This window comes from Pararge aegeria, chromosome 9 (assembly GCF_905163445.1).
Source record: "Pararge aegeria chromosome 9, ilParAegt1.1, whole genome shotgun sequence".
Classification (NCBI taxonomy): domain Eukaryota; kingdom Metazoa; phylum Arthropoda; class Insecta; order Lepidoptera; family Nymphalidae; genus Pararge; species Pararge aegeria.
The window spans coordinates 19,211,840-19,233,351 of NC_053188.1; positions in this window are offsets into that span (position 1 = coordinate 19,211,840).

Sequence of the window (21,512 nt, forward strand, 5' to 3'; positions counted from 1 at the left end):
AGTCTAATGTCACATCATAAACTCGTATAAGTGACGTCAAAAAACATTCTTCTGTACTAGTTACAGGATTTTGTGCACAAACATTGGTTAACGATACGTGGGAAAAAAGCCTTGTTGTTCAATGTTCCGTGGTACATAAGCAAAACGCATAAAGACAGTACTTTATGATAGAGAAAGACAAACATTACTGTTCAAAGAAAAGCTACCTAGACGAAAATGTATTTATTTATTTAAAATACAAACAAAAACCGCCAATTACTTAATGTATTGATTGATCAATTGGCACTTTTTAAAGCTGTTTCGTCTGGTGGGAGGGTTCGGACGTGGCTAGTTACCACCCAACCGACAAAGACGCTAAGCGATTTAGATTAGCCCATTATGTGAAAATGCAGATAAGACCTAACTTATAGTGTAATAAACATAAATGACTAACTTTTGCCGTTGTCTTATACTACGTTGTAGTAGTACATATAAACGAGTATGTACAATACTTTATGGCACAGTTAACATAATATTACTGTCACTGGTCAAACAATTGTATAACTAGTCTACTATGACTCGTAGGTAGGCGAGTGGTACTTGCAGCATTATTTTTACTATTGCAGTGCCAAACCTGCCAATATTTCAAGTGCCATTGTAACTGTTCCATCTAAAGATTATTATTATTATTTTTAATTTTACCATGCAAAGTTGGCTTTATTGCTGCAAACGATTTGTTGGTATTTGTTTAAAGCTTAACAAGAATTTGGAACATCCTGTGTAACCTCACAGGAAGTGAAGTCGGCAATCCGAGAGGGGCACCGGGAGAAATGAACGAGGTGTTTAAACCCCGCGGCGTCTTAGCTACACTTGACCCCTGACCCCATACACCTACACCCCCCTACTTCGGCCGATCGGCTCGGACATATCGCACGGCAAACATTAACGAGGAAAATTACAGTTTTGTTGTTACTATGTAAGTCTTGTAGCGGTGATAGCCTGGAATAGCGGTAACAGTCTAGTGTTGAGGACTTCGGCTTTGGAAGCCGGAGTCCTTTGGAAAGGCCGAGTTCAAACAATGGCACGCACCTCTGAAATTTCTATGTCGCGCGTTACGTGCGTTTTAAACAATTAGTTTATCACTTGGTTTAACAGTGAAGGAAAACATCGTGAGAAAACCAGTCTGAGAGTTTTACATAATATTCTCAAAAGCGTGTGAAGGCCAACATGGTGGAATAAAGACTAATCTCCTCATCCTGTGCCCTTTAGTGGGATATCAATGGGTTGATAATGAAGATCATGGAGATAAGCCTTGCGGACCTCTTTAGAGCCTATATATACCAAAATCCAACATGCATTCAGGTGACATACACACGTCAATACACACATCGCCATCTTAGCTTGTGTTATGAGTACTAAGATGACTTATGAATATTTTTATGAATAATATACATAAATACTTATAATTATCAGATAAATACCCAGACCCTGAAAAACATTCGTGTTCATCACACCAACTTTTGCCAATTGCGGGAATCGAACCCACACCCTTGGACTCCGGAAGCAGGATCAATGCCGACTGCCGACTGCGTCAATGGGCCGTTAAATAAACAATTAAAACTGTCCTGAATTAAGTTAAGAAGCTTACGTCTAAGGTAATATACCTTTGAGGAAAATGTTGTGCAGATTCTTTATCTGATAAATGAATTGGATATTTAGACAGACAAACCTCTTCAAACTTAGCTCTGAAATTATGAAATTATCACTATTTTTAACTTTGTTGTAAAAGATTACTGATGATTAATTTAAGAAATAGTTCTATGTAGGTGAGAAACTTTTATTTGCCCAGTTTTTCATACCAAGATTGCTGTACAAGCATTGCACTTACAATGACATGCGAATGAGTATTATGTTTTGCTTTAAGTGAGCCCTTGACTGGACAATCACCTGGCATTAAGTGATGATGCAGAAATTATAAATAACCAAATAGCCCACACAGGGGATCTAACCCGGGACCTCCGCTTGTAATCCTTCAGTTGTCTTTCAGTCCTTTTATACTTGTACTCTGTGGGTTCATTATACCCAAAGGTCTCCTCGAGTCCAATATAATAATATCTTCAGGAAAATGTTGAGACTGCCTCGATACTGAAGTGTGTCTTGTATGTTTGTGAAAAACCGGCTTCTTCGCAATTATTAGGAAAAACTTCGCGTCTCTCCGCGTAGGATCGAGAGCAGCTCCAATATTGTTCTGAAGGTTTCAGCTGACAGGCAGGATAGTGTATTTAAAGCGCACTGGATGTCAGCTTTAGAAAGTAGTAACATTAATTATATCAACTAACATATAACTAAGTTTGTCGTGAATTACTAACACATGGTACAATCAACCTTTGTAGTGTGAAATAAATGCAATACATAATAATACCACGACCCTCGCCACTGCGCCAGGAAAGTCTTAAGTATAGTTCAACGGGTACATACCACGATAATATTTTGGATTTGTCGATATTTCGGCCCAGTTGCATGGATCGTGGTCACGATGGGATTCCCGGGACGGGAGTCCCGTCGAAATAAGCCCGTAAGAAATGTTGATTAACCACGAAAGTCTTAGTTTAAAATCTTTAAATCAATTATATACTGTGAAATATATATGAAAAGAATGAAAGGAAAAGAAAACTTTATTTGGATATACACACACTAGAATTAAAATACAACTTAATAGTTTACACAACAATTATAGGAACGGTGTGATCCAAAAATGGTCTTCACTCAGCATGTTTGCAGTGCCTGTTAAGACACAGCGCTGATCTTCCGTGAAGCCAGACGTGATGTTTGGACGGTAGGCACTGTCAGAGCGACGCTTAAAAACTATGGGTAAAATAATACAATTTATAAGTATTATATAATAATAAAAAAAATATATATATAGATGTTATTTTGTGTGCACGTTTAAATATGTATAATATTTAAGGTTATATATTGATATGTATTTGTATATTATATTATATATAGATATAAATGGTTTATGCAATGCATATGTAAAGTATATTATCCGATGTCTAAAGAAGATCGCTTCTAGCAATATGTATATTTTTTACTTTGGTTCTTTTGACCATGTTTTCTTTCTGTATGTGCAATAAAGTCTTTTGTATTCTTTTATATTATAAATTGATATGAGGACGTAAATAAATTAATACTGATACAAGAATGGAGTATTGCTATAAATGTAAGTTTTGAATCGTAGCTCGCAACCGAGCCAGTGGGCAAACACACGGATAGTTGCTCACCGCAGCCACTTCTCAGTTCACAACTTGCCGACAACTTGCCTACAACTTGCCGATCTATTTACGTACGAGACTCCATGCTAATCCGATCAGACCATCCTTGGATATCAGTTTAGTGTTCTATGTTTAGAGATACCTTCGACTAATTCAATTTAGTAAGGAGAAAGGGTTAGTGTGTTTACAATCAAGTTTGCATAGTAATAAATAAGTTAAAATTGTATTTAACCTGAGTTACCAATATCATCACATCGACCCATTACCGGCCCACTACAGAGCACGGGTCTTATCCAAATATGAGAAGGGTTTAGGCCATAGTCCACCACGCTGGCCCAGAGTGGGTTGGAGGACTCCACACGCCTTTGAGAGCATTATGAAGAACTCTCAGGCATGCAGGTTTCCTCACGATGTTTTACTTCATCGTTAAAACGAGTGAAATTTAAATTGCTAAAATTCGCACATAAGTTAGTGTTGCGTGCCGGTGATCGAACTCGGTCTCCTCGAAAGAAAAGCCGAAGCCGTACATACTGGGCTATCACCGCTTTTAAGCAATAATGTTTCTAAGAACATTATACAAACAAATAGAGTAACAGACTACGTATGCTCATCTCAAGAACTCGCCCTACATAGATTCAAGTGAGCAAGTTGAAAATTAATCAAAGTGAAATACATAAGGTTAAGTTGGTCGGTAATTCCTCGAGCGTAGCAAGTAATTTCGCAGGTTAAGTTAGCGTTACGGCTTACGGTGAAGTTGGGCGAGTTAGAATTTAATTAATGCCGAATAGTTGCTGTAGCCACGGCCGAACGGCCACCACCAATGCGGCTACCTTGCTTAGTAGGGTAAACGATCGTATTATCGGACATAACAGTACCTACTATTTCTTATTTTTATTCCACTTCAAGTTACCACTACTGCAATATCAGCAATCAAGTGATTATGCAGTCTATGAAGGTATTGTAGCGGGCTAACCTGTTATGGCAGCTAAACATACCCTTTATCGGTTTACGCAGCTTCGCATCGGAACGCTAAATCACCATGTCTTCGTTGATAGGGTGGTCATCCGAACACAGCACACTCCAAACAGTGTAGGTATTACTATGCTTTACAGAATTGTTTCCAAGAACTGGGCTTGAAATTCAAATAAGACTATTTATTTTGATTCGGAATTTCTTGACGATATAATCAAAGTTTAACTAGAGTTAATCTCTCTGATGAAATGAATCAAAAAATCAATATTTTTTACAAAGTGCTTGCCATATCGTACGTTTCAAAGCAAAATGACAATAATCTGTTTCCATTTTCAGGTTACTTTTACAAATGGAATATAAGTAGAGACCTTAATAGTAATAGTACGATATCTAAGTGGTGGATAATTAATTATTTTTTATATATATATCTATGAATAATTACATAAATAACTTTAAAATCTCTTTAATTTTAACTAAACCACAATAAATGTTTGTCACAGCGTAGCGTGCTGTATTGTCTGTATCTCAATAATATAGTAAAAAAACATTGAAGTTTTAAAATTAAAATCTTTTTCAAAGAGAATTTTCAAAATCTTTGAATAGCCCGTTAATAGACACATTTACCCTGCACATCTGCCCGCCTTGCAAGACGTAATTGATTACTGAGAAAAGCTCAAAGTTTGATTGGTCGCCGTTGAATTGAGCTTAATCCGCTCCTTCCACAATCCACTCAAGACCTTCGCCCGACTTGCCGCCCGCCGGTCGTTTGACTACATTTCGGACTTTCAAACATTTCAATTACGTATACATGTTGAATAGCTATCACCACATATGTATAGTATCGTCTCATTACTTGGCTAAGTAATACACGATAGTTATGATCACAATAATAGGAAAAAAGAGACGTTCAAATGGAATCCCGACCGAAGTGAAAACTTAGGTAAAACAATGGAAAACTGTGTGTCATTAATATATTCTTAGCAGCAGGAGAGCTTTTTGTGTCAGAGCTCGTCCGGGGAATTATTATCCCCATGATTATTTCTGCCGCTAACCAGCATTGTTGCAATGCTATGTTCCGGTCTGAAGAACGTGGATGCCGGTGTAGTTACAGGCACATGAGGCTTAACACCTACGTATCGAATTGATGGACATAGTTCGGTATATTGCAGGACGTGCTCCTTGCTTGCATGCGTAAAGTGCTGCTCTGTTATAGGCAATGGTTTCCACTTACCATCAGGTGGGTCATCTGCTACGTCCTTCAATTATTACCTACTATAAAGTAATATAAAATTGAAGGATAGATTGAGAAATTTATTTATTAGGAAAAAAACGAACGCTACAGATACCATAAAATATGTAATCGTTTCGAAATGGAAATGGAATGGACAAGAGTCAAAGACGTGTGGTGGTCACACATAGTTACCAATTGGTACCCACGAGACTCTAAGGCCGACATTTAAGGTAGTGATAGGTGGTCTGATGATATAATACTAAAAGCAGGAAAAACAAGGGCAAGAGCAGCTATGTACAGAAAGTCTACTCATGGCTTTTATCGCCAAATGCGGTCCTTACAACAAATATTGAATCTCACATACCTACTTTTAAGTATCATTACTAACCTAAACAGTTTATTGTATTTAGAATGTAATTATTTTAACTAAGAACGTAATTAAAATTATATGTAAACTGTTGTAAGGAACAATAAAGCTATTATTACATAGAAAAATTATTTATTGCACACAATTAAGGGTTACAGATAGTAAATATTAGAAACAGTAATACAAGAAAAATAATAATGCGCAAAGGCGGTCTTATCCCTTCAAGCGATCTCCTCCAGACAACATGTAATGATAGAAGAAAATGAATATTATTATTATTTTTATTAAAAAAATATTCTTTGTTTTGACATTTATTTTCCTACTGCTGTTCTAAAATCAATTCAAAAGTTAATCCTCGAAAACACACTTAAAAAAATGCACACTCATAGCACACCACTATTTTTAAATTTATTTTTACTGAGCAATTATCGTATTTAAAGTTTAGTTATTTTTTTAAGAATATAATTTGATGATGCTCAGTAAGTTTCACAGTGTCTCATTATTAGATTTAAAATATCCCAGTAAAAAAACGTGTAATGTCATAATTTTGAGTTAATTTCTTTTTGAAGTCGATTCATTGTTCTTTTACTGGTATTTAGTTCATGTGTCATTTCTAATTAGAGATATAAAGCCGCCAACTCCGGATGATGTATCTGCATACATCCAAATCTGTTCGCGTTTAAATATTAAAGTAGAATTAAGAAACACACATACACTGATGAACTTTGAAACATGTTTAAATGTAAACACATTAGGACGCCCATCAGTTTCCAATCAAAACTGCTCAGCCGTAGCATTGGTGACTTCCTATGATTTGGCCACGAGGTATTTCTATTATGACCTCCTTACGACACGGCCAATCATTTAGCAGATTTATGATCACAACGCAAGGTAACGTAGAGGGCGTATCCGTCGCCCACTCACTGCCTAACGAGACCAGTGGGTGCTTACGACGTATGCTAATAATTTAATGGCAGCCCGTAACAAATAACAATCGTCAAATAAAGGTAACGTTAGCCAGGCCAAGGTAAACAGTCTTTTAGCATTGTGCAACTGGCACGATATTATTGACCGGCCTGAAATTGTTTACCGAGACAATAAATTTCTAAAGTCGGTGATAGCTTAGTGGTTAGGATCTCGGCCTCTCTACTCATCATCATCATCATCATATCAACCCATAACCGGCCCACTACAGGGCACGGGGACTCCTCTCAGAATAAGAAGGGTCTAGGCCGTAGTCCACCAGGCTTTCAGGTGTTGTTTTCCTTCAATGCTTAAATCAAAAATGGCGTAACGCGACTTTATTAGAAGATTTGAGTTTGACAAATAAAACAGCGGTTGCAGACATAGTAGACAAAGCAAATGACTAAGATGGTATAATGGTTACTGCGAAGAAGAGATGACCATGTCGTGACCAGGTAAAGAGGGCTCAAATGACAAAGATGACGCAAAAGTTAAAGGTCCAAAACACATGATTTTTGGACCATCTTAAGTGGGTTTTAATGGGCCTCACAGAAAATTACGCACTAGACCAAAATAAATGGTATCGCATGATTCGAATGGCATATCGCCCATAATGAGATAAGTCGAATAAGAAGAAGCCCGTCTTATTTTACCTTCCTCCGGACTCTTGAAACTCTAATGACTGAAGCTACTTTTGGTAGGGCGAAACCTAATTAGATCGCGTCACCGGCATGCGACATGTTTATCCTGGATTTTTTTTTTGCCATGTCTAAGCTGGTAACAACAATTTAAGAGGTTCGTCAGTCGAACAGCGATGACAAACGCACCTCGGCGGCGTCGAAGCGACGGCGCCTCGCATCGTGACAGCAGGACACAGGCCCCTTTTGTGCTGCTACCACGCGGGTGATGTCACGTGGTGTAAAAATAGCTGAATAGGTGCCCGAGCGACCGCAGGCGAGGTGACAACGATGTCTCTGTTATCATTGTCCGTTTGTGGTTTTGGAACCTATATTTTTAGGTGATTTGTAATGTTATTGTTTCTCGTATAGACATAGTATGTAATTAGTTTTATCCTTCGATCAATTATGTACTAGATATGCAGTCCCATATAAAATCCAGCAGAATAGTGTGAGTGTTTAAAAATAAAAGCCAAAATATTGTTGGCGTCGAAAGTACTATACCTTTTATAGGCTTAATTGAGTGAAGAAAAAATTGAATGTGACAACTCACCTCGTTCTTTACAATAACGATGTTAAAGTACGAGGCATGGCATTTGTTGCAACATCTTTTTTATTTTTCGACCGAGCCAAGCGAATTATTTAATTTTGACTTAGAGAGAGAGTAGTTTTAGAAATACAAGTGGGGTTAAAAACAGCAAAACGAGGGATAAAAGTTTATATGGTAGACGTGGATCTATTGTTTTTTAACTTAGTTGAGAATTGATTCTTATTCATACAAAAGCATATCCATGGAGAGAAAAAATACATTCTATTAAGTATTATGAAAATTAAGCGCGGCGTATAGCAAATTAAGCAAATTATCATTAATATATCATGGATTTTTTAGCGTCGATTTTCAAGCATATGTAGAGTTTTGCACGTTGAATTTCTAGAGAAAGCTCACTCCATAGGTACTATAATATTTTGTTCGCGTGTATAAGTCCTTCAATCCGCTGGGAACAAGTAAGCGCGTTACATCATTAGCGTGGCCCAGTTGCATCACTATTCACTTCCCTGTCACATCGCGCTCAACAAACCGGCGCAGGATAATTAAAAAGTATGTGTTCGTCGCGCCAATAAGAGAACAACGGTGGCTGCTGAGTGGAGTGTGGACCAAACAGATGCGAGAGTTTCTCACGCCGATATACCTACTCCACGTTTCATCCGCAAAGATGAAGTAACAGAACTGGCATTACGTTACCTGGGACCAGGACCTTTAAAACCTGGTAATTTTCATTTTTTTAATCTTCTACAATTTAATAGTGTTTTAAACTACACTAGGAGGAAATATCAATTAAAAAAATTCAGAACTGATAGGATTTGTACGGCTCTCCAACTACCGTTGCCGAAATTAGTAGACTGATATAAATGCATATACATGATGGTTCACATCATGTCGGTCCCGACATGTTGTTATATGAATTTTAAATGTATAAAACAATATCTTCTACAAGTTAGCTCTTCACTGCAATGTCAACTGGTAGTTAGTCTTGATACAGTCGAAGATGGTAGCAGATAACTTGTTAGGGGTATGACAGTAATATAAAACCCGTGCTCCTAATCGGTTTCAACGTGGCATCGCATCGGAACGCCTATTCGCTTGGCGGCACTCATATGTTGGTAGGGTAGTAACAAGCCACGGCCAAAGTCTGCCTGATAATAAAGAAATTGTAAATTCTCAAATTTGTGCCGCAAATAATTGAAATATTACGGTTTATATTTATTGTAAACGGTACGAATAACGAATGGTTTACTCGTGGAAGAGATGACCGGGTTCATTAACTGCTTATACCGATCGCTTACTTAGCAGCGCAGCTGTGGGTAGCAAACAACATTCACTTTGTGAGTTTTCTTAGATTATTTTATATTTAAAAGCTGGTAACAGCGTTATATCGTTTCCAAATTAATACCCTCATCATCATATCAACCCATTGCCAGCCAACTACGGGGCACATGTATCCTTCCACACTACGCTAGCCTAATGCGAATTTGTGGACTTCATACACATTTAAGAAGGTTCAAACTCGGCCCCCCGAAAGCGAAGTCCTGAGATGGGAATTAAATTGTTTGATCAAAACTGAAACCGAAATGACCTAAATAAACATTAAAAAACTGAACACATTTTTAGTACCTAATGACAAGAAATACTTTAGATTGCATATAACATAAGGGGCTGCCGTTGTAAGCATCGCCTTTTTTAAGACATTAATACTTCATATTCATCATCCGCATCCTACTAATGTCCCACTACTTGTAAACTTAGAGCATAGACCGACCACGCTGCTAAAAATTGGTGGGCTTAAAACTTAATAACTTCTAATGACACCTCTGTTGTTTGTAATATTCTTTGGCCCGTGAACATCTCGCGGTGTATCGAGGTTACATGTGTAAAGTGATTCACATCGCGTTCGTTAGCCCGTACACTCGCCACTGGTAGGTGTTGACGTTCCGTCGACTTTGATAACACATCTGGGGAGTCAATCATGATTATGATCCAAAGTTTTTGTCATTTTGTTTTTTGTTTAGCGTTACTATTAAAAGAAGCCCCATATACATATCTTACGTTTAATCGTTTTAGTACCTCTAATTACAACATAGCACATTATAAACTCAAACATCAATCTATCTGAACTTATAGCACACTTTTAATTAACTACAAAGACAACTTCTTCAATCTTCCCTTGAAACTTCTGTCTGTACTCCTTTGTACCTGTATTTTTCCCGCCATTTTATACGACCTTCCTTTTTGATCTGGGTTCCTGTCATTTTGAATTCCTACAACAACTTAAACCGACCACAGATAATGCATAACATACCTTTTTATCATAACCAAGTGTACATGCAAAAGGTAGATTTGCTAACACTATTAAGTACAATTGAATCAGCATAACATACTATAAAAGATATGTTGAAAACTTCACTGTAAATTATATTGCTTCCATAATCATCCTTAGGCATCGGCGATATGAGAGACGCAGGAAAAGCGCGATTGTCAGAAGGTCACAGGTTCAAATCTGTCGGTTCCGAAACTTTTATGTGCATTTTTAAATTTATAAATTCCTTACCCTATTGTTATCGCATTTCAGAACACAGATCTCTCTCTCTCTAAAGCCTATCTATATAATATCTATCTTTTAAGGTTGACTTATACGCGGACAAAGTCGCGAGGGACCGCTAGTCATGTTTGGCGTTACCACTGTACAGATCGTGAGGCACATACCTATATAGCCAAATATATTTACATTGAATTCTGAAAATGATCAACTGCATGATGAAATGTCCACCTATGCGCACTAGGCCAACGTGACTACGGGCTTAACCCCTTCTCATTCTGGGAAAGGACCCGTGCTCTGTAGTGGTCTGATAATGGGTTGATGTAAAGATAATGATGATTATATATTTAACCCTTACACATTTACCGCGATTACGCTTTCCATATTTTTTGGGATAAAAAGTATTGTACGTCTGTCTCCAGGATTTATGTTGTATTGACTCTATCAACATTTATCACCAGAAGGTTTTTATCCAACAACAAAACAGACTCTTTATCGAACACGCGACTACGTTCACGTTGATTAAGGGTATTTATTCTCTTATTTCCCAGGAAAAAAGTATCCTATGTGGTATTCCAGACTACAATCTATCTCTTTAGCAAATTTCAGCCAATTCGGTTCAATCCTTGCGACGTGATTGAGTAACATGACTGCCGATTGGCGCAGTGGGCAGCAACGCTGCTTTCTGAGTCCATGGCCGTGGGTTCGAGTCCCACAACTGGAACATGCTTGTGTGATGAACATTCATGTTTTTCAGTGTCTAGGTGTTTATCTAGTTTTATAAGTACATATTTATGTATATCATTCATAAAAATATACATCAGTCATCTTAGTACTCATAACACAAGCTATGCTTACTTTGGGGCTAGATGGCGATGTGTGTGTATTGGCGTAGTATATTTATTTATTGATTTAATTTGCTTTAGTAAAACAAATATCCACACTTTCACATTTATAATATTAGAAGGATTGTCTACCCACTTCCTTGCTTCCGTCTACGTCATAAGGTAGCAAGCCAGTATGGCCCAACGTTACATTACGGCCATAAATTAAACGAGTGCTGTAAGTGAAGCAACGAGCGGCTGATGACACCCACTCGAAGCTCTCAGCCACTCGAGCTAATTGAGTTCACAGCGGAGGAGCCAACGACCGGCGCACGCGCACCTCCCGCTGTACATACGATTTCATAACGACTAATAAAATTTAGATTTTAAAGCCAACTTTGCAGCGGCTTCTTGCGGCCTCTAGGCTTAGTTTAAGTTTCCACGTTTTAGTCTTTAAGGTAATTCCAAGGTAATTTAATCAATTTATAACAAGTCTTTAAGGTCTAAACGTCAAAAACTTGTTTGTTAAATCTACTATAACCCTTTACCAGCTTAGGGCATGGGTTCCACAAAGAGAATGGTTTAGGCCGCAGTCCATCACGGTAGCCCAGTGGGCGTATTGGTGGGCCCTTTAGAACATTATGGAGAACTCATAATGGGAACTCCCAGGCATCTAGATTTCCTTACGATATTGTCCTTCACAGTTGAAGCGAGTGATATTTTAATTGCTTATAATGCACTTAACTTCGAACTTAATCTCCCGAAAGTGAAGCCGGAGTCCTAACCACTAGGCTATAACAGTCTATTTGAGTTCCGATTAGTAAATGGACGTTCAATTGACGCTGCACATTAAACCAGAAGTGACTGTTAATGATAAAGCGTCTATTAAACGTGTGTTACGAAGCGGAGTGACGTGACTCATGTGTTGTATGAAACGCTACAATATACGGACGCTGAATTATCAAGGAACAAAAAAACTGCGGAGTCGCTACCCGAAAAGTGTATTTTTAGCCATTAGAAGCGGTGATAGCGCAGTGGGTTGTAGCTTGACTTCACTTTCAGGCGGCCGAGTTTGAATCCCAGCACGCACCTCTAAATTTTCTAAGTTATGTGCGTTTTAAGTAATTAAAAATATCACTTGCTTTGACGGGGAAGGAAAACATCTTGAGGAAACCTGCATGCCTGAGAGTTCTACATAATTGTCTCAAAGGTTGAGTAGAGTCCACCAATCCACACTGGGCCAGCGTGGTTGACTACGGCTTTAACCCCTTCTCATTGTGGGAGGAGACCCGTGGCCTGTAGTGGGCCGGTGATGGGTCGGTATGATGAAGTTGAACAATAAACACATAGTGACCCTTTATGTATAATGTGACATATTACAACAATGCTGCTTAGCAACAGAATATACATGGCGATAGTACCTACTTCCCCGGACAATCACTATCACAAAAATCTACTAAGTACATCTATAAACGCATTACCTGAAGTGAGACGATATGTGTCATGTACTGCGTATGTCACATCATAAACACACTATCATAAACGTTATCATATTGTTACTACTTTTATAAAAAAAAGAGAAAAACTATTAAGCTTAAGAAGCTTCAGCTTTATAAGCATTAAGCATGATCTAATATTCTACTGAATAATCTTCATCGATTGTACAACTCAAAATACGTATGAGTTGTTTTACAGCTACAATAAATAAAAAGTTCATTACATCAAACGTGTCACATGATCCATTACACCTAAATAATGTGAATCGATGGATTTACTAAAATCTGAAATTAAAAAGTTTATGACCTATGTGGTGCAGCGGTAGGCGTTTTTAAGTGGGATGTTTCGGGTTGTATCTCCGACAGAGGAAATTTGGTCATTTAGTATTTCTGAAATTTCTCTGGTCTGGCTGGTTGGTGGCAGGCTTCGGCCGTGGCTACTTCACACACAAAGACGTGACGCTAAGCAATTGTTGATGTCGCATAGAAACCGATTAGGGGTATGGGTTTAATATAAATGCTATACCCCGAAGAGGTTAGTCCGTTACCACCTGAGACTTTACTCTTACTAGCGGCGGGATTGTAGTCTAGGGCTATATTTTACGGAAGGCGGGACACCCTGGCACAAGTAAAATAATTACTTAAAAGGATGTCCCAACAACGGATAAATGTTAAATGTAAAACGTATTTTTTGAATAAAAATTTTTTCATTTTTTTTTTTTTTTTTTTTTTTATATTGTACTAGAATAAAAAAAATGGCAATTGATTATTTTACTGGTTTTCGAAACCGTTACTTGGAGGATAAGGTCCATCTGTATTGTGTCAATGATAAGTAGTATTAGAATCTTTTATTTAAATTCGCCTCCACAGTTGACTCCGTCCTTAGGTAGGAGACAATTAACGAAGGAGCGAGGTTAACGCGACGCATACCGGTCAATTCGAGCAATTGCGCTGGACGTGGGAACCCTGTGACTCAGCTCCACTCCGACCCGGACTATTGCTCAAAAAAGTAATAACGACGACACCAACCGAAGAAAGAGTATACAGAAGACACTGTGAAGAACAATTACCTTCGATAACGAATTGTGGAATTCAAAAGGCCATAAGAGGTAATAGGTAAAAATTGGATGTAAATTGAAGGTAAGTTTAAAAACTTCCCTGGCGTTGCCACGAGAATGTTGCGTTAATGAGATGTCAGCAGCAGTCAGCAGTTGACGTCCTAAGGTTGAAAATTTAAACATAAGCCTAGTGATACCTATATGGTAGTTTTGACGACCTTAATTGGTATAATGAAATAAAAAAATCTACCGACTTCGGTTCCCGGCACGCACCTCTTACTTTTCGGAGTCAGTGCCGTTAAAGCATTTAAAACTCACTAGATCTGACGGTTAAAGAATTATCCATAATGTTTTCCAAAGGCGTGATAAGGGAAATAAGTATTTACTAATAGTCGAAAATAAATAATAATTGTAAAATAATTTCGAGAATATTGCAATATCTCCTGACGGGATTCTTGGTCATATGCCTATCTACCAACATACAGTATGGTGTACTATATATGTGTACTTGAAGAAGAAAAAATGAAACATACAAGCAATATATAAATAACAAGGCCAATGTTGTGGAATGTGGCCTGATAGGATCGACATCATCATCATCATATCATAATATATATATAACGACTTAACGACGAGATAACTTAGAAAAGTTAGAGGTGAGTGCTGGGTGAACTCGCACCCCCGAAAGTGAAGTAGATTCACTGGGCTATCACCGCTTCAGACCACCAGAGAGGAGACCTATGCCGGTAACGGGTTGATAGTTATGAATATGAAAATAAGAATGTATGCAAGAATTCACACACACAACCACGATTGTTAAATTTAGAAATTTAACTAACTAGTGTAGCCTTCGGAAGTTGTAAAACCTCGACTAGAATTTCAGTAATTTTTTAAATGACACGGAACGGAGCAGGCCCATCATTTCCGAGCTGGCTTACGTTCGAGCTCCCCCAAGTCGCAATTAAGGGCAGATCACTTTCCATCTAAGAAGGTGATTCTTATTATTTTTCCCGCGCGCCGCCGCGGCTCGGTAGGAAGAGCTCGTTAATTGGGGCGGTATTTTATTAAGGCCAATTTGTTTCAAATACCTGGAGATTGGTGTTCAGATTGCGCGAGCGATTTGTTTGTATTTTTTTTGAGAGTTTAACAAGGGGTCCTTCCTTGTGTTTGAAGAAATTAGCTTTCTTTTAGTTGCGCTTCGTCTTCTTCAGAGGCCCGTACAATTGTCTGCAAGAACCACTTGTGACTAGAGAAATAATTTAACAAAAAAAGCGTAATAAATTGGGGGTTTTACTACCATTCAAAAATGCGTTGTACTTATTTATAACAATATTTAATAATTTAAACTTTAAGCAAACATTTGTTATTAAACTTTTAGTTACTTTTGTTTAGGACAAACTTACATTTGTTTAGGAAATTTTATTGCGCCGCTATATAATGCCGTTATATAACGGCGCAACGACCAATGAAGTTGCTAATTTTATAATCAATAACAAAAGTTTCTAAAAGTTTAATGACAATTCTTAGCTTATAGTTGATTATTATTAATAAATTGTCATAAATAAGTACAAAGATTTTTTTTGGGTCTCACAGATATATATTTGTATATGTATGAGAACCGTCTAAGGAACATGCAAAGTCAACGGAGACGTACAAATTGCAATATAAATACTCGAGACATGCGAGCACTTGCCTACGTAAGAGCTCCTCCTCCAATCCTCGGGCGGGCGATTCCGGTGATGCGCACATTCGTATGCAGCCCCCGCTGCAGCGGCCGTATCTTCATCTGTAGACTCTTTTGTTCTTACCTTCGTTTTATTTTACTCGCCCATTTCGTACTTAGTGCCATCAACTGTAGATTTGAGAGGGTAGTAATTTTTTCTTTATTTGAAATAACTTTTATTTATGTATTAAAATCTACTTTTATATATTACGTATATTTATTTAAATTATCGATGTAGTATTTTCTATACATTTTGATATTTAAGTATATATTACAACACTCTTAGCACTATCCCGTTCTCTTGCTCTAAGTCATTTCTACAAAGGTTGCCTGTAAGAGATTGCTTGCAGCAATAAGGCCGCCTTTGTATGTCTACATTGTTTACTGTTTCATTAACGTTTCTTTTTCTATATGTATGCTATACGTGCAATATGGTGTCTTTCTTCTTCTTCTTCTTCTCAAAAATATACCTTATAGAAATATAAGGTATATTTTTTATATTTTATATTTATATTTCTATAAGGTATATTTTTGAGACAACCTTATCACACATTCTTCATTTATCATTCATTTTATAACATTCGTTCCTTTAAATTTCTCACCACACAAAAATACTTTCACACGCCCAAACAAAAACCAAGTCAACGTATGCACTCTAGACACGCACCTTTATTATAACATTTTGTGTAGTTATTTATTAACCTAAAACTATACCTAAACATTTGTTCACTGTTATCATAAACATAATTATAATTATGTACCTATTCTTAAGTGTTGCACTTGAAGAGCACTGCCTCCTATAATACAGGTTAAATCCTAGTATAGGGCAGAAGTTTTTCACCTCCTATATATCGATAAAATTTTTATCTAACCACAGATTGCTTTAACAATTACTTAGATCATTTAACTGATAACTAATGTGTCTTTTTGTATACCATTATAATTGTACTTGTTTCTTTGTGTGTGTTAATATTATTATTCCATCTACTCCATTACTATTACATTACATTATAATAATAAATAAATAATAATAAATATACCACGACAATTCACACATCGCCATCTAGCCCCAAAGTTATAGCTTGTTTTATGGGTACTAAGATAACTGATTAAAGATTTTAAACTAAGATTTTCGTGGTTAATCAACATTTCTTAAATAGTTAGTCCCGTCGTGACAACGATCCATGCAACTGGGTCGAAATATCGATAAATCCAAAAATATTATCGTGGTATGTACCCGTTTTTATACTTAGATTAGAATTATACTTAGAAACAAATATTTATAATATACAGATAAACATCCAGACACTGAAAAACATTCATGTTCAGCACACAAATTTTACCAGCTGTGGGAATCGAACCCACGGTCATGGACTCAGAAAGCAGGGTAGCTGCCCACTGCGCCATTCGGCCTTCTGAATATAAGTAAGGATATGATACAAGTCCTAACAAGTAGCTAATCTAGTGTAATACATTTAGAAACTCCTGAGATGAACTATTGACTCGTCAATCAGCGCAGATACTGAACTACAAAGTGAGTTAGCACACAAGTTAGTGAGTCCTGCAGGTTCAATATCGGGAGATTGTTATCATTCGCAAGTTCAGGCGAGTCCTCGTGATTTATGCGACCAGTTAATCCGACTATTTACTAGTTTTAGTAGAAGGTAAAGAGGGCCTTTTTCCGGTAGCCCTTCGGCCTAATGTGGGACAGCACAAAGCATAAACTTAAAGCGGTTTAGTGATTTGCAGTCAAAGTAAATTTACCCTTTGCTAAAAAAAAAGTGTAATGTAATAGACTTTATAAAATTATTATTCGCCACGCTGATAAAGAGAATTGTAATGTATTGTTTTAATTTAGAACTACAAAAGACCAGGTGTTAGTATTTCACAACGTAAATAACAATAAGTTAGTAACAAGTTAGTAACGTGGTTAGGTACAAACTAAGGCTGAAACTTATGAAGTGGTTTATTTGGCAGACTCTAGGTTTCAATTGATAGAACTTTTAAAATTCGACTCATCTATAGGTATTTTAAGGCGTTTACACAATACCTTTCAATGGTGGAACTTAATCTCTTCAGAGATTAATCGGGTAGTGATATATGAGAACAGCTTATTATGTGGCACATAACTTAGAGTTAGAGGCGCGTGCTGGGATACGAACTCGGCCCCCCGAAAGTTAAGACGAAGTCCTGCCCACTATCACCGCTTTCAGTAAAATACTTTAGCTTGTATATTTACTGCGCCTGGAACTTGTACTGGGATGATTATTGGTTGATAATGAAGATGATAATAATTTTTCATTTAAAAAAGATGATTTTTCTTCCTTCATAATTCTACTGCAGAACAGCCAGATGCATTGAGCGGAAGCATATTATGTAATTGACATAAAATCAACTTGCCTGACATTTGTACATTGGTGTTTCTCATATGAACCGCTCAGAGCGGAACGTTACTTGGTTTTACCATGTATAACGTGACTACCTTGATAGCAAGAATAAGAATACAATATAAATTTTCTGTGTAGTACAAGTAAAAGTGTGTTCGTATTCATTCATAACTACCTCACCTCAAAAGTGAGAAATAGGTATGAATGCTACACAGGTGCATGCGATAGGCCTATATGAATTTATGAATCAACTATTAAATTCATATTTAAGTTCCGCTTTTATTGATTCAATCTGAATAGTATTGCTTACTTAATTTAGTCTCGAGTGTCTCATGTCTTGCAGCTGCAGCCATCTAAGGAGAGTTATCAGTCAGGGCGGGTGATGTATATCACAGGCGTGCGGGCTGTCCGGTGTCCGCCGCCCGGACACCGCCCGCCGCCTCGCAATTATCTGTTCCACTTTCACTAGATTACATGCACCCGGACTCTTTAAATAACGATCTTATACGCTTTAATTCAATGTTGAGATATTCTAAGCTGAAATGCAAAAAGTTGTATCACATGCGTCAAGAGGTGACCGTCTATGATATCAACATTTACGGAGTATTTCTTTAATCCTCATCGTGAACATATCAACCCAATGCTGGCCCACTACAGAGCACGAGTTCCTCCTACAATGAGAAGGGGTATAAAGCCTTAGTCCACCACGCTGGCCTAGTGCAGATAGGTGGGCTTAGTATTAATAATAATAACTCTTTTATTTGAGAAAAAACAACTACACATAGGAATCCACATATAGAGTACACGCTATACAAAAACATATCAATGAGAACATGTACACAAAATGTCACTATGCAAAGCGTTATAACACTTCACACACCCTTGAGAACATTATGGAGAATTGCCAGGTATACAGGTTTCCTCACGATGTTTTCCCTCACTATTGAAGCAAGTGATATTTTAGTTCATTAAAACGCTAGAGATGCGTGCTGGGATTCGAACTGGGCCCCCCGAAAGTGAAGTGGAAGTCCTACCCACTAGGCTATCACCGCTCAATTATAATAGCAATATTTCTAATCATTATTGACATATTTATTACAAGTTATTGCTTGCGACTTCGGGGCTGGACTTAAATATTTGAAAATAATTAAAAATTAAGTAAATATAATTTTTCATCAGTGATACTTCGACGTTATTGTTCTCTGTTTGAGTGACATTCTCAAAGTCTCGTCATTTTACATTAAGGTAGAGTTTCCACATACATATATGTGTTAATGTATATTATTCAAAGTTCAAAAAAAATCTAAATTCATTTATTTTAAGCAGCCCTACTTTGCAAACACTTTTGAAAAGTCAGGCATGTCTGTTTGTAGTGACTCTACCACCGGTTCGGAAAGCAGATATTCATAAAAATATTCACCACATCTTTCGACGGCTGATTGGCGCAATGGGCAGTAAATATACTACAGATATATTTAAATGTGATAATGGGTTCCCTATTTGTGCAAAAAATTCAACACTGTCTCCTTGGAACAGAATGTCCATGTGTAAGATCATCGACTGCCAGCACTTCGGAACTCTTTCCAACTGCAAAATAAAGTGCAAAAGGCGCCAAAAATATTAGCATATGCACGAAATTCGAAATAATAAAACGGTCTTGCTCACGCAGCGCCATCTGCGCGAAGAGACTGCACATGGCCGCCGCCAGTCGGTAAATCATCCGCCGATGTCGAACTGCTTTACGTACGAGTAAAGCCTTCGACACAACGGTCTCTTTTGTATCTTGGGAAGATCCTTATGGACCTGTTACTAGCAGTGATAGCCCAGTGCGTAAAATTCCAGCTTATTGCCGGGATTCGAACGCGGCCCCCAAAATTCAGGCCGAAGTCCTAACCACTACGCATACCTATCACAGCTTTTTCCTTAAACTTATATATTATGTATTTGACGGCCGATTGGCGCAGAGGGTAGCGACGTTGCTTTCTGAGTTCAAGTATGTGGGTTCGATTTAAATGAAAAATGTTTGTGTGCCGAACTTCAATGGTTTGCTGTGTCTGGGTGTTTATCTTTTTATTATAAGTATTAATGTATATTACTCTTAAAAATATTCATCAACAAAACATCAATCATTCATCTTAGTAACTAAAACACAAATTACGCTTACTTTGGGGCTTGATGGAGATGTGTGTATTGTCGTAGTATATTTATTTATTTATTTAAGTGGGTACAAAAAGGTGGTCTTATCGCTAGACCAGACAGCCTTCAGGTTAATAGGAAAGGAGAGAGAGGAGACAATAAAAGGTTGTACTGACACACAGTGGCGTGCATAGAGGGAATGCACAGGGTATGCAGAAAATCTGCAGTACAAGTTATAAAAAACTTAGGGATAGGTATTGTAAGAGTTATAAAAAGCCTAAGTATTCATAACTCGTATTGGAGACTTTCTTCACTTTTTATCATCTGCATACCCTGTGCATACCCTCTATGCACGCCACTGCTGACACAGTTCCTCTTTTCTCTAAGCTAGACTAGAGCGAGCTTGTAGTACCCCAAACCTCAGCCAGTTATCACTGGAGCAGGATTGCAGTGCGATTTGATTGCAGCGAGTGCGCACTCGCTCATATTGATAACTCAATATCGCACGTTACCGCGCCACGCTCGTGGCCGGACACTTGCAGTGCGCGGCATTCTTGTAATAAACGACTATATATGTAGCTTTAGCACAAGATTTGCTCGCTCGCAATTGAGGAGTCGTCTTCGCATATCAAACTTTGATTCGCTAAAGTAAAATCGACCTTATATAACTTTTTACTTCTGGTTTTTGAAAACCCCGTGTTCAGGTATTTCTATACTCGGAAACGACTCCTCGATTGCAAGCAAGTAAATCTTGTACTAAGGCTACTATATACTGATAATGGAATTTATTATCAATCTTATATCTTCTTATACATACTCGTATATCTTTTAAAGTTTTTACATGTAATATCTCATCCTGTACTTCATACCAGTATTGAAATGCGAAAGGATAAGATTATCTTGCTTGATTTAGCTGCAAATGTACATCTCAACATAATTAGACCATAAGCGTCTCAGGTAATGGAAAAATAATGTTTATGATTGCAAAAATTTACTAAAGTACCTCGGTTGTAATGCACGAAAAAATGCACGTAAGCAATATCGCTTGTTACGCGTTTATTGTTTTAATAAAATAATATAGTTTAGAGAAGAATCTATATCTTTTCTCTAAGATAGAATTGGAGAAATTCCCTGCTACGACAAGACAACTGCGTAGGCCAAACATTAATTTAACTTATTGGCAACAGTACATTTGACTGCTCTATTTTTACATTTAACTAATGAGCATTCTTTTGACTGTTGTGTGGTGACGGAATGAGAATACAGATGGCACCACCCCTCCTCTTCCCGTGGGTGTTCGGGGCAACTAAGGTAATATATAATAGAGAA